This window comes from Hippocampus guttulatus, chromosome 19 (genome assembly GCF_054856545.1).
Source record: "Hippocampus guttulatus isolate MCC_2025c chromosome 19, RoL_Hgut_1.0, whole genome shotgun sequence".
NCBI lineage: Eukaryota > Metazoa > Chordata > Actinopteri > Syngnathiformes > Syngnathidae > Hippocampus > Hippocampus guttulatus.
The window spans coordinates 11,804,532-11,819,552 of record NC_141279.1 but is presented as its reverse complement, the minus strand read 5'-3'; positions in this window follow the sequence as shown (position 1 = coordinate 11,819,552).

Sequence of the window (15,021 nt, the reverse complement as noted above, 5' to 3'; positions counted from 1 at the left end):
TGTGCATAAGTCCTTTGGTTTTGGCGTGACACTCAATTTGAGGTTTTATTGCTTTGAATGCATTTTCAGCCCGAGCTGAGCACGTTTTGTGAGTTTGAATGTATCTTGATAGGAATGAGTTGTGTGGTCAAATTAATGCTCATATAGGCTTCAGGATGACCTTTTGAACTAAATACATGTTGAAGTGTGTGCATAAGTACTTTGGTTTAGGCGTGACACTCAATTTGAGTTTTTATAACTTTAAATGCATTTTCAGCCCGAGCTGAGCACGTTTTGTGAGTTTGAATGTATCTTCATAAGAATGAGTTATGTGGTCAAATGAATGCTCATATAGGCTTCAGGATGACCTCTTGAACTAAATACATGTTGAAGTGTGTGCATAAGTCCTTTGGTTTAGGCGTGACACTCAATTTGAGTTTTTATTGCTTTAAATGCATTTTCAGCCGGAGCTGAGCACGTTTTGTGAGTTTGAATGTATCTTCATAGGAATGAGTTGTATGGTCAAATCAATGCTCATATAGGCTCCGGGAGGTCATCCTGAACAAAATACATGTTGAAGTGTGTGCATAAGTCCTTTGGTTTAGGCGTCACACTCAATTTGAGGTTTTATTGCGAAATGCATTTTCAGGCAGAGATGAGCAAGTTTTCTGAGTTTGAAGTATCTTCATAGGAATGAGTTGTGTGGTCAAATTAATGCTAATTTAGGCTTCAGGAGGTCATCCTGAACAAAATACATGTTGAAGTGTGTGCATAAGTCCTTTGGTTTAGGCGTGACACTCAATTTGAGGTTTTATTGCTTTGAATGCATTTTCAGCCCGAGCTGAGCACGTTTTGTGAGTTTGAATGTATCTTCATAAGAATGAGTTATGTGGTCAAATTAATGCTCATATAGGCTTCAGGATGACCTCTTGAACTAAATACATGTTGAAGTGTGTGCATAAGTCCTTTGGTTTAGGCGTGACACTCAATTTGAGTTTTTATTGCTTTAAATGCATTTTCAGCCCGAGCTGAGCACGTTTTGTGAGTTTGAATGTATCTTCATAGGAATGAGTTGTATGGTCAAATCAATGCTCATATAGGCTTCGGGAGGTCATCCTGAACAAAATACATGTTGAAGTGTGTGCATAAGTCCTTTGGTTTAGGCGTGACACTCAATTTGAGTTTTTATTGCTTTAAATGCATTTTCAGCCCGAGCTGAGCACGTTTTGTGAGTTTGAATGTATCTTCATAGGAATGAGTTGTGTGGTCAAATTAATGCTCATTTAGGCTTCAGGTGGTCATCCTGAACTAAATACATGTTGGAGTGTGTGCATAAGTCCTTTGGTTTAGGTGTGACACTCAATTTGAGTTTTTATTGCTTTAAATGCATTTTCAGCCCGAACTGAGCACGTTTTGTGAGTTTGAATGTATCTTCATAGGAATGAGTTGTGTGGTCAAATTAATGCTCATTTAGGCTTCAGGTGGTCATCCTGAACTAAATACATGTTGAAAAGTGTGCATAAGTCCTTTGGTTTAGGCGTGACACTCAATTTGAGTTTTTATTGCTTTAAATGCATTTTCAGCCCTAGCTGAGCGCGCTTTCTGACTTTGAATCTATCTTCATAGGAATGAGTTGTGTGGTCAAATTATTGCTCATATAGGCTTCGGGATGACCTCCTGAACTAAATACATGTTGAAATGTGTGCATAAGTCCTTTGGTTTAGGCGTGACACTCATTTTGAGTTTTTATTGCTTTAAATGCATTTTCAGCCCGAGCTGAGCACGTTTTGTGAGTTTGAATGTATCTTGATAGGAATGAGTTGTGTGGTCAAATTAATGCTCATATCGGCTTCAGGATGACCTCCTGAACTAAATACATGTTGAAGTGTGTGCATAAGTCCTTTGGTTTAGGCGTGACACTCAATTTGAGTTGTTATTGCTTTAAATGCATTTTCAGCCCGAGCTGAGCACGTTTTGTGAGTTTGAATGTATCTTGATAGGAATGAGTTGTGTATTCAAATTAGTGCCCATTTAGGTGTCAGGGGGACATCCTGAACAAAATACATGTTGAAGTGTGTGTATAAGTCCTTTGGTTTAGGCGTGACACTCAATTTGAGTTTTTATTGCGAAATGCATTTTCAGGCAGAGATGAGCAAGTTTTCTGAGTTTGAAGTATCTTCATAGGAATGAGTTGTGTGGTCAAAATAATCCTCATATAGGCTTCAGGATGTCCTCCTGAACTAAATACATGTTGAAGTGTGTGCATAAGTCCTTTGGTTTAGGCGTGACACTCAATTTGAGTTTTTATTGCTTTAAATGCATTTTCAGCCCGAGCTGAGCACGTTTTGTGAGTTTGAATGTATCTTCATAGGAATGCCTTATGTGGTCAAATTAATGCTCATATAGGCTTCGGGAGGTCATCCTGAACAAAATACATGTTGAAGTGTGTGCATAAGTCCTTTGGTTTAGGCGTGACATTCGATTTGAGTTTTTATTGCTTTAAATGCATTTTCAGCCCGAGCTGAGCGCGCTTTCTGACTTTGAATGTATCTTCATAGGAATGAGTTGTGTGGTCAAATTAATGCTCATTTAGGCTTCAGGTGGTCATCCTGAACTAAATACATGTTGAAGTGTGTGCATAAGTCCTTTGGTTTAGGCGTGACACTCAATTTGAGTTTTTATTGCTTTAAATGCATTTTCAGCCCGAGCTGAGCGCGCTTTCTGACTTTGAATGTATCTTCATAGGAATGAGTTGTGTGGTCAAATTATTGCTCAAATAGGCTTCAGGAGGTCGTCCTGAACAAAATACATGTTGAAGTGTGTGCATAAGTCCTTTGGTTCAGGCGTGACACTCAATTTGAGTTTTTATTGCGAAATGCATTTTCAGGCAGAGATGAGCAAGTTTTCTGAGTTTGAAGTATCTTCATAGGAATGAGTTGTGTGGTCAAATTAATGCTAATTTAGGCTTCAGGAGGTCATCCTGAACAAAATACATGTTGAAGTGTGTGCATAAGTCCTTTGGTTTTGGCGTGACACTCAATTTGAGGTTTTATTGCTTTGAATGCATTTTCAGCCCGAGCTGAGCACGTTTTGTGAGTTTGAATGTATCTTGATACGAATGAGTTGTGTGGTCAAATTAATGCTTATATAGGCTTCAGGATGACCTCCTGAACTAAATACATGTTGAAGTGTGTGCATAAGTCCTTTGGTTTAGGCGTGACACCCAATTTGAGTTTTTATTGCTTTAAATGCATTTTCAGCCCGAGCTGAGCACGTTTTGTGAGTTTGAATGTATCTTGATAGGAATGAGTTGTGTATTCAAATTAGTGCCCATTTAGGTGTCAGGGGGACATCCTGAACAAAATACATGTTGAAGTGTGTGTATAAGTCCTTTGGTTTAGGCGTGACACTCAATTTGAGTTTTTATTCCTTTAAATGCATTTTCAGCCCGAGCTGAGCACGTTTTGTGAGTTTGAATGTATCTTGATAGGAATCAGTTGTGTGGTCAAATTAATGCTCATATAGGCTTCAGGATGACCTCCTGAACAAAATACATGTTAAAGTATGCGCATAAGTCCTTTGGTTTAGGCGTGACACTCAATTTGAGTTTTTATTGCGAAATGCATTTTTAGGCAGAGATGAGCAAGTTTTCTGAGTTTGAAGTATCTTCATAGGAATGAGTTGTGTGGTCAAAATAATGCTAATTTAGGCTTCAGGAGGTCATCCTGAACAAAATACATGTTGAAGTGTGTGCATAAGTCCTTTGGTTTTGGCGTGACACTCAATTTGAGGTTTTATTGCTTTGAATGCATTTTCAGCCCGAGCTGAGCACGTTTTGTGAGTTTGAATGTATCTTGATACGAATGAGTTGTGTGGTCAAATTAATGCTTATATAGGCTTCAGGATGACCTCCTGAACTAAATACATGTTGAAGTGTGTGCATAAGTCCTTTGGTTTAGGCGTGACACCCAATTTGAGTTTTTATTGCTTTAAATGCATTTTCAGCCCGAGCTGAGCACGTTTTGTGAGTTTGAATGTATCTTGATAGGAATGAGTTGTGTATTCAAATTAGTGCCCATTTAGGTGTCAGGGGGACATCCTGAACAAAATACATGTTGAAGTGTGTGTATAAGTCCTTTGGTTTAGGCGTGACACTCAATTTGAGTTTTTATTCCTTTAAATGCATTTTCAGCCCAAGCTGAGCACGTTTTGTGAGTTTGAATGTATCTTGATAGGAATCAGTTGTGTGGTCAAATTAATGCTCATATAGGCTTCAGGATGACCTCCTGAACAAAATACATGTTAAAGTATGCGCATAAGTCCTTTGGTTTAGGCGTGACACTCAATTTGAGTTTTTATTGCGAAATGCATTTTTAGGCAGAGATGAGCAAGTTTTCTGAGTTTGAAGTATCTTCATAGGAATGAGTTGTGTGGTCAAAATAATCCTCATATAGGCTTCAGGATGTCCTCCTGAACTAAATACATGTTGAAGTGTGTGCATAAGTCCTTTGGTTTAGGCGTGACACTCAATTTGAGTTTTTATTGCTTTAAATGCATTTTCAGCCCGAGCTGAGCACGTTTTGTGAGTTTGAATGTATCTTCATAGGAATGCCTTATGTGGTCAAATTAATGCTCATATAGGCTTCAGGATGACTTCCTGAACTAAATACATGTTGAAGTGTGTGCATAAGTCCTTTGGTTTAGGCGTGACATTCAATTTGAGTTTTTATTGCTTTAAATGCATTTTCAGCCCGAGCTGAGCGCGCTTTCTGACTTTGAATGTATCTTGATAGGAATGAGTTGTGTATTCAAATTAGTGCCCATTTAGGTGTCAGGGGGACATCCTGAACAAAATACATGTTGAAGTGTGTGTATAAGTCCTTTGGTTTAGGCGTGACACTCAATTTGAGTTTTTATTCCTTTAAATGCATTTTCAGCCCGAGCTGAGCACGTTTTGTGAGTTTGAATGTATCTTGATAGGAATCAGTTGTGTGGTCAAATTAATGCTCATATAGGCTTCAGGATGACCTCCTGAACAAAATACATGTTAAAGTATGCGCATAAGTCCTTTGGTTTAGGCGTGACACTTAATTTGAGTTTTTATTGCGAAATGCATTTTTAGGCAGAGATGAGCAAGTTTTCTGAGTTTGAAGTATCTTCATAGGAATGAGTTGTGTGGTCAAAATAATCCTCATACAGGCTTCAGGATGTCCTCCTGAACTAAATACATGTTGAAGTGTGTGCATTAGTCCTTTGGTTTAGGCGTGACACTCAATTTGAGTTTTTATTGCTTTAAATGCATTTTCAGCCCGAGCTGAGCACGTTTTGTGAGTTTGAATGTATCTTTATAGGAATGCCTTATGTGGTCAAATTAATGCTCATATAGGCTTCAGGATGACCTCCTGAACTAAATACATGTTGAAGTGTGTGCATAAGTCCTTTGGTTTAGGCGTGACATTCAATTTGAGTTTTTATTGCTTTAAATGCATTTTCAGCCCGAGCTGAGCGCGCTTTCTGACTTTGAATGTATCTTCATAGGAATGAGTTGTGTGGTCAAATTAATGCTCATTTAGGCTTCAGGTGGTCATCCTGAACAAAATACATGTTAAAGTGTGTGCATAAGTCCTTTGGTTTAGGCGTGACACTCAATTTGAGTTTTTATTGCTTTAAATGCATTTTCAGCCCGAGCTGAGCGCGCTTTCTGACTTTGAATGTATCTTCATAGGAATGAGTTGTGTGGTCAAATTAATGCTCATTTAGGCTTCAGGTGGTCATCCTGAACAAAATACATGTTGAAGTGTGTGCATAAGTCCTTTGGTTTAGGTGTGACACTCAAGTTGAGTTTTTATTGCGAAATGCATTTTCGGGCAGAGATGAGCAAGTTTTCTGAGTTTGAAGTATCTTCATAGGAATGAGTTGTGTGGTCAAATTAATGCTAATTTAGGCTTCAGGAGGTCATCCTGAACAAAATACATGTTGAAGTGTGTGCATAAGTCCTTTGGTTTAGGCGTGACACTCAATTTGAGTTTTTATTCCTTTAAATGCATTTTCAGCCCGAGCTGAGCACGTTTTGTGAGTTTGAATGTATATTCATAGGAATGAGTTGTATGGTCAAATCAATGCTCATATAGGCTTCGGGAGGTCATCCTGAACAAAATACATGTTGAAGTGTGTGCATAAGTCCTTTGGTTTAGGCGTAACACTCAATTTGAGTTTTTATTGCTTTAAATGCATTTTCAGCCCGAGCTGAGCACGTTTTGTGAGTTTGAATGTTTCTTCATAGGAATGAGTTGTGTGGTCAAATTAATGCTCATATAGGCTTCAGGATGACCTCCTGAACTAAATACATGTTGAAGTGTGTGCATAAGTCCTTTGGTTTAGGCGTGACACTCAATTTGAGTTTTTACTGCTTTAAATGCATTTTCAGCCCAAGCTGAGCACGTTTTTTGAGTTTGAATGTATCTTCATAGGAATGAGTTGTGTGGTCAAATTAATGCTCATATAGGCTTCGGGAGGTCATCCTGAATAAAATTCATGTTGAAGTGTGTGCATAAGTCCTTTGGTTTAGGCGTGACACTCAATTTGAGGTCTTATTGCTTTTGAATGCATTTTCAGCCCGAGTTGAGCACGTTTTGTGAGTTTGAATGTATCTTGATACGAATGAGTTGTGTGGTCAAATTAATGCTCATATAGGCTTCAGGATGTCCTCCTGAACTAAATACATGTTGAAGTGTGTGCATAAGTCCTTTGGTTTAGGCGTGACACTCAATTTGAGTTTTTATTGCTTTAAATGCATTTTCAGCCCGAGCTGAGCACGTTTTGTGAGTTTGAATATATCTTGATAGGAATCAGTTGTGTGGTCAAATTAATGCTCATATAGGCTTCAGGATGACCTCCTGAACAAAATACATGTTAAAGTGTGCGCATAAGTCCTTTGGTTTAGGCGTGACACTCAATTTGAGTTTTTATTGCGAAATGCATTTTCAGGCAGAGATGAGCAAGTTTTCTGAGTTTGAATGTATCTTCATAGGAATGAGTTGTGTGGTCAAATTAATGCTCATTTAGGCTTCAGGTGGTCATCCTGAACAAAATACATGTTGAAGTGTGTGCATAAGTCCTTTGGTTTAGGCGTGACACTCAATTTGAGTTTTATTGCTTTAAATGCATTTTCAGCCCGAGCTGAGCACGTTTTGTGAGTTTGAATGTATCTTGATAGGAATGAGTTGTGTATTCAAATTAGTGCCCATTTAGTTGTCAGGGGGACATCCTGAACAAAATACATGTTGAAGTGTGTGTATAAGTCCTTTGGTTTAGGCGTCACACTCAATTTGAGGTTTTATTGCTTTGAATGCATTTTCAGCCCGAGCTGACCACGTTTTGTGAGTTTGAATGTATCTTGATACGAATGAGTTGTGTGGTCAAATTAATGCTCATATAGGCTTCAGGATGACCTCCTGAACTAAATACATGTTGAAGTGTGTGCATAAGTCCTTTGGTTTAGGCGTGACACTCAATTTGAGCTTTTATTGCTTTAAATGCATTTTCAGCCCGAGCTGAGCACGTTTTGTGAGTTTGAATGTATCTTGATAGGAATGAGTTGTGTGGTCAAATTAATGCTCATATAGGCTTCAGGATGACCTCCTGAACTAAATACATGTTGAAGTGTGTGCATAAGTCCTTTGGTTTAGGCGTGACACTCAATTTGAGTTTTTATTGCTTTAAATGCATTTTCAGCCCGAGCTGAGCATGTTTTGTGAGTTTGAATGTATCTTGATAGGAATGAGTTGTGTATTCAAATTAGTGCCCATTTAGGTGTCAGGGGGACATCCTGAACAAAATACATGTTGAAGTGTGTGTATAAGTCCTTTGGTTTAGGCGTGACACTCAATTTGAGTTTTTATTCCTTTAAATGCATTTTCAGCCCGAGCTGAGCACGTTTTGTGAGTTTGAATGTATCTTGATAGGAATCAGTTGTGTGGTCAAATTAATGCTCATATAGGCTTCAGGATGACCTCCTGAACAAAATACATGTTAAAGTATGCGCATAAGTCCTTTGGTTTAGGCGTGACACTCAATTTGAGTTTTTATTGCGAATTGCATTTTCAGGCAGAGATGAGCAAGTTTTCTGAGTTTGAAGTATCTTCATAGGAATGAGTTGTGTGGTCAAAATAATCCTCATATAGGCTTCAGGATGTCCTCCTGAACTAAATACATGTTGAAGTGTGTGCATAAGTCCTTTGGTTTAGGCGTGACATTCAATTTGAGTTTTTATTGCTTTAAATGCATTTTCAGCCCGAGCTGAGCGCGCTTTCTGACTTTGAATGTATCTTCATAGGAATGAGTTGTGTGGTCAAATTAATGCTCATTTAGGCTTCAGGTGGTCATCCTGAACAAAATACATGTTAAAGTGTGTGCATAAGTCCTTTGGTTTAGGCGTGACACTCAATTTGAGTTTGTATTGCTTTAAATGCATTTTCAGCCCGAGCTGAGCGCGCTTTCTGACTTTGAATGTATCTTCATAGGAATGAGTTGTGTGGTCAAATTAATGCTCATTTAGGCTTCAGGATGACCTTTTGAACAAAATACATGTTGAAGTGTGTGCATAAGTCCTTTGGTTTAGGTGTGACACTTAATTTGAGTTTTTATTGCGAAATGCATTTTCAGGCAGAGATGAGCAAGTTTTCTGAGTTTGAAGTATCTTCATAGGAATGAGTTGTGTGGTCAAATTAATGCTAATTTAGGCTTCAGGAGGTCATCCTGAACAAAATACATGTTGAAGTGTGTGCATAATTCCTTTGGTTTTGGCGTGACACTCAATTTGAGGTTTTATTGCTTTGAATGCATTTTTAGCCTGAGCTGAGCACGTTTTGTGAGTTTGAATGTATCTTGATAGGAATGAGTTCTGTGGTCAAATTAATGCTCATATAGGCTTCAGGATGACCTCCTGAACTAAATACATGTTGAAGTGTGTGCATAAATCCTTTGGTTTAGGCGTGACACTCAATTTGAGTTTTTATTGCTTTAAATGCATTTTCAGCCCGAGCTGAGCACGTTTTGTGATTTTGAATGTATCTTCATACGAATGAGTTGTGTAGTCAAATTAATGCTCATATAGGCTTCAGGATGACCTCCTGAAATAAATACATGTTGAAGTGTGTGCATAAGTCCTTTGGTTTAGGCGTGACACTCAATTTGAGTTTTTATTGCTTTAAATGCATTTTCAGCCCGAGCTGAGCACGTTTTGTGAGTTTGAATGTATCTTGATAGGAATGAGTTGTGTGGTCAAATTAATGCTCATATAGGCTTCAGGATGACCTCCTGAACTAAATACATGTTGAAGTGTGTGCATAAGTCCTTTGGTTTAGGCGTGACACTCAATTTGAGTTTTTACTGCTTTAAATGCATTTTCAGCCCAAGCTGAGCACGTTTTGTGAGTTTGAATGTATCTTCATAGGAATGAGTTGTGTGGTCAAATTAATGCTCATATAGGCTTCGGGAGGTCATCCTGAATAAAATTCATGTTAAAGTGTGTGCATAAGTCCTTTGGTTTAGGCGTGACACTCAATTTGAGGTTTTATTGCTTTGAATGCATTTTCAGCCCAAGCTGAGCACGTTTTGTGAGTTTGAATGTATCTTGATACGAATGAGTTGTGTGGTCAAATTAATGCTCATATAGGCTTCAGGATGACCTCCTGAACAAAATACATGTTGAAGTGTGTGCATAAGTCCTTTGGTTTAGGCGTGACACTCAATTTGAGTTTTTATTGCTTTAAATGCATTTTCAGCCCGAGCTGAGCACGTTTTGTGAGTTTGAATGTATCTTCATAGGAATGAGTTGTGTGGTCAAATTAATGCTCATATAGGCTTCAGGATGACCTCCTGAACTAAATACATGTTGAAGTGTGTGCATAAGTCCTTTGGTTTAGGCGTGACACTCAATTTGAGTTTTTATTGCTTTAAATGCATTTTCAGCCCGAGCTGAGCACGTTTTGTGAGTTTGAATGTATCTTCATAGGAATGAGTTGTGTAGTCAAAATATTGCTCATTTAGGCTGCAGGAGGTCATCCTGAACAAAATACATGTTGAAGTGTGTGCATAAGTCCTTTGGTTTAGGCGTAACACTCAATTTGAGTTTTTATTGCTTTAAATGCATTTTCAGCCCGAGCTGAGCACGTTTTGTGAGTTTGAATGTATCTTCATAGAATGAGTTGTGTGGTCAAATTAATGCTTATTTGGGCTTCAGGAGGTCATCCTGAACAAAATACATGTTGAAGTGTGTGCATAAGTCCTTTGGTTCAGGCGTGACACTCAATTTGAGTTTTTATTGCTTTAAATGCATTTTCAGCCCGAGCTGAGAACGTTTTGTGAGTTTGAATGTATCTTCATAGGAATGAGTTGTGTGGTCAAATTAATGCTCATTTAGGTTTCAGGTGGTCATCCTGAACAAAATACATGTTGAAGTGTGTGCATAAGTCCTTTGGTTTAGGTGTGACACTCAATTTGAGTTTTTATTTCTTTAAATGCATTTTCAGCCCGAGCTGAGCACGTTTTGTGAGTTTGAATGTATCTTCATAGAATGAGTTGTGTGGTCAAATTAATGCTTAGTTGGGCTTCAGGAGGTCATCCTGAACAAAATACATGTTGAAGTGTGTGCATAAGTCCTTTGGTTCAGGCGTGACACTCAATTTGAGTTTTTATTGCTTTAAATGCATTTTCAGCCCGAGCTGACCACGTTTTGTGAGTTTGAATGTATCTTGATACGAATGAGTTGTGTGGTCAAATTAATGCTTATATAGGCTTCAGGATGACCTCCTGAACTAAATACATGTTGAAGTGTGTGCATAAGTCCTTTGATTTAGGCGTGACACTCAATTTGAGTTTTTATTGCGAAATGCATTTTCAGGCAGAGATGAGCAAGTTTTCTGAGTTTGAATGTATCTTCATAGGAATGAGTTGTGTGGTCAAAATAATCCTCATATAGGCTTCAGGATGTCCTCCTGAACTAAATACATGTTGAAGTGTGTGCATAAGTCCTTTGGTTTAGGCGTGACACTCAATTTGAGTTTTTATTGCTTTAAATGCATTTTCAGCCCGAGCTGAGCACGTTTTGTGAGTTTGAATGTATCTTCATAGGAATGCCTTATGTGGTCAAATTAATGCTCATATAGGCTTCAGGATGACCTCCTGAACTAAATACATGTTGAAGTGTGTGCATAAGTCCTTTGGTTTAGGCGTGACATTCAATTTGAGTTTTTATTGCTTTAAATGCATTTTCAGCCCGAGCTGAGCGCGCTTTCTGACTTTGAATGTATCTTCATAGGAATGAGTTGTGTGGTCAAATTAATGCTCATTTAGGCTTCAGGTGGTCATCCTGAACAAAATACATGTTAAAGTGTGTGCATAAGTCCTTTGGTTTAGGCGTGACACTCAATTTGAGTTTTTATTGCTTTAAATGCATTTTCAGCCCGAGCTGAGCGCGCTTTCTGACTTTGAATGTATCTTCATAGGAATGAGTTGTGTGGTCAAATTAATGCTCATTTAGGCTTCAGGTGGTCATCCTGAACAAAATACATGTTGAAGTGTGTGCATAAGTCCTTTGGTTTATGCGTGACACTCAATTTCAGTTTTTATTGCTTTAAATGCATTTTCAGCCCGAGCTGAGCACGTTTTGTGAGTTTGAATGTTTCTTCATAGGAATGAGTTGTGTGGTCAAATTAATGCTCATATAGGCTTCAGGATGACCTCCTGAACTAAATACATGTTGAAGTGTGTGCATAAGTCCTTTGGTTTAGGCGTGACACTCATTTTGAGTTTTTATTGCTTTAAATGCATTTTCAGCCCGAGCTGAGCACGTTTTGTGAGTTTGAATGTATCTTGATAGGAATGAGTTGTGTGGTCAAATTAATGCTCATATAGGCTTCAGGATGACCTCCTGAACTAAATACATGTTGAAGTGTGTGCATAAGTCCTTTGGTTTAGGCGTGACACTCAATTTGAGTTTTTATTGCTTTAAATGCATTTTCAGCCCGAGCTGAGCACGTTTTGTGAGTTTGAATGTATCTTGATAGGAATGAGTTGTGTATTCAAATTAGTGCCCATTTAGGTGTCAGGGGGACATCCTGAACAAAATACATGTTGAAGTGTGTGTATAAGTCCTTTGGTTTAGGCGTGACACTCAATTTGAGTTTTTATTCCTTTAAATGCATTTTCAGCCCGAGCTGAGCACGTTTTGTGAGTTTGAATGTATCTTGATAGGAATCAGTTGTGTGGTCAAATTAATGCTCATATAGGCTTCAGGATGACCTCCTGAACAAAATACATGTTAAAGTATGCGCATAAGTCCTTTGGTTTAGGCGTGACACTCAATTTGAGTTTTTATTGCGAAATGCATTTTCAGGCAGAGATGAGCAAGTTTTCTGAGTTTGAAGTATCTTCATAGGAATGAGTTGTGTGGTCAAAATAATCCTCATATAGGCTTCAGGTTGTCCTCCTGAACTAAATACATGTTGAAGTGTGTGCATAAGTCCTTTGGTTTAGGCGTGACACTCAATTTGAGTTTTTATTGCTTTAAATGCATTTTCAGCCCGAGCTGAGCACGTTTTGTGAGTTTGAATGTATCTTCATAGGAATGCCTTATGTGGTCAAATTAATGCTCATATAGGCTTCAGGATGACCTCCTGAACTAAATACATGTTGAAGTGTGTGCATAAGTCCTTTGGTTTAGGCGTGACATTCAATTTGAGTTTTTATTGCTTTAAATGCATTTTCAGCCCGAGCTGAGCGCGCTTTCTGACTTTGAATGTATCTTCATAGGAATGAGTTGTGTGGTCAAATTAATGCTCATTTGTGCTTCAGGAGGTCATCCTGAACAAAATACATGTTGAAGTGTGTGCATTAGTCCTTTGGTTTAGGCGTAACACTCAATTTGAGTTTTTATTGCTTTAAATGCATTTTCAGCCCGAGCTGAGCACGTTTTGTGAGTTTGAATGTATCTTCATAGGAATGAGTTGTGTGGTCAAATTAATGCTCATATAGGCTTCGGGAGGTCATCCTGAATAAAATTCATGTTGAAGTGTGTGCATAAGTCCTTTGGTTTAGGCGTGACACTCAATTTGAGGTCTTATTGCTTTGAATGCATTTTCAGCCCGAGTTGAGCATGTTTTGTGAGTTTGAATGTATCTTGATACGAATGAGTTGTGTGGTCAAATTAATGCTCATATAGGCTTCAGGATGTCCTCCTGAACTAAATACATGTTGAAGTGTGTGCATAAGTCCTTTGGTTTAGGCGTGACACTCAATTATAGTTTTTATTGCTTTAAATGCATTTTCAGCCCGAGCTGAGCACGTTTTGTGAGTTTGAATGTATCTTGATAGGAATCAGTTGTGTGGTCAAATTAATGCTCATATAGGCTTCAGGATGACCTCCTGAACAAAATACATGTTAAAGTATGCGCATAAGTCCTTTGGTTTAGGCGTGACACTCAATTTGAGTTTTTATTGCGAAATGCATTTTTAGGCAGAGATGAGCAAGTTTTCTGAGTTTGAAGTATCTTCATAGGAATCAGTTGTGTGGTCAAAATAATCCTCATATAGGCTTCAGGATGTCCTCCTGAACTAAATACATGTTGAAGTGTGTGCATAAGTCCTTTGGTTTAGGCGTGACACTCAATTTGAGGTCTTATTGCTTTGAATGCATTTTCAGCCCGAGTTGAGCACGTTTTGTGAGTTTGAATGTATCTTGATACGAATGAGTTGTGTGGTCAAATTAATGCTCATATAGGCTTCGGGAGGTCATCCTGAATAAAATTCATGTTGAAGTGTGTGCATAAGTCCTTTGGTTTAGGCGTGACACTCAATTTGAGTTTTTATTCCTTTAAATGCATTTTCAGCCCGAGCTGAGCACGTTTTGTGAGTTTGAATGTATCTTGATAGGAATCAGTTGTGTGGTCAAATTAATGCTCATATAGGCTTCAGGATGACCTCCTGAACAAAATACATGTTAAAGTATGCGCATAAGTCCTTTGGTTTAGGCGTGACACTCAATTTGAGTTTTTCTTGCGAAATGCATTTTTAGGCAGAGATGAGCAAGTTTTCTGAGTTTGAAGTATCTTCATAGAAATGAGTTGTGTGGTCAAAATAATCCTCATATAGGTTTCAGGATGTCCTCCTGAACTAAATACATGTTGAAGTGTGTGCATAAGTCCTTTGGTTTAGGCGTGACACTCAATTTGAGTTTTTATTGCTTTAAATGCATTTTCAGCCCGAGCTGAGCACGTTTTGTGAGTTTGAATGTATCTTCATAGGAATGCCTTATGTGGTCAAATTAATGCTCATATAGGCTTCAGGATGACCTCCTGAACTAAATACATGTTGAAGTGTGTGCATAAGTCCTTTGGTTTAGGTGTGACACTCAAGTTGAGTTTTTATTGCGAAATGCATTTTCAGGCAGAGATGAGCAAGTTTTCTGAGTTTGAAGTATCTTCATAGGAATGAGTTGTGTGGTCAAATTAATGCTAATTTAGGCTTCAGGAGGTCATCCTGAACAAAATACATGTTGAAGTGTGTGCATAAGTCCTTTGGTTCAGGCGTGACACTCAATTTGAGTTTTTATTGCTTTAAATGCATTTTCAGCCCGAGCTGAGCACGTTTTGTGAGTTTGAATGTATCTTCATAGGAATGAGTTGTGTGGTCAAATTAATGCTCATTTAGGTTTCAGGTGGTCATCCTGAACAAAATACATGTTGAAGTGTGTGCATAAGTCCTTTGGTTTAGGTGTGACACTCAATTTGAGTTTTTATTGCGAAATGCATTTTGAGGCAGAGATGAGCAAGTTTTCTGAGTTTGAAGTATCTTCATAGGAATGAGTTGTGTGGTCAAATTAATGCTAATTTAGGCTTCAGGAGGTCATCCTGAACAAAATACATGTTGAAGTGTGTGCATAAGTCCTTTGGTTTTGGCGTGACACTCAATTTGAGGTTTTATTGCTTTGAATGCATTTTCAGCCCGAGCTGAGCACGTTTTGTGAGTTTGAATGTATCTTGA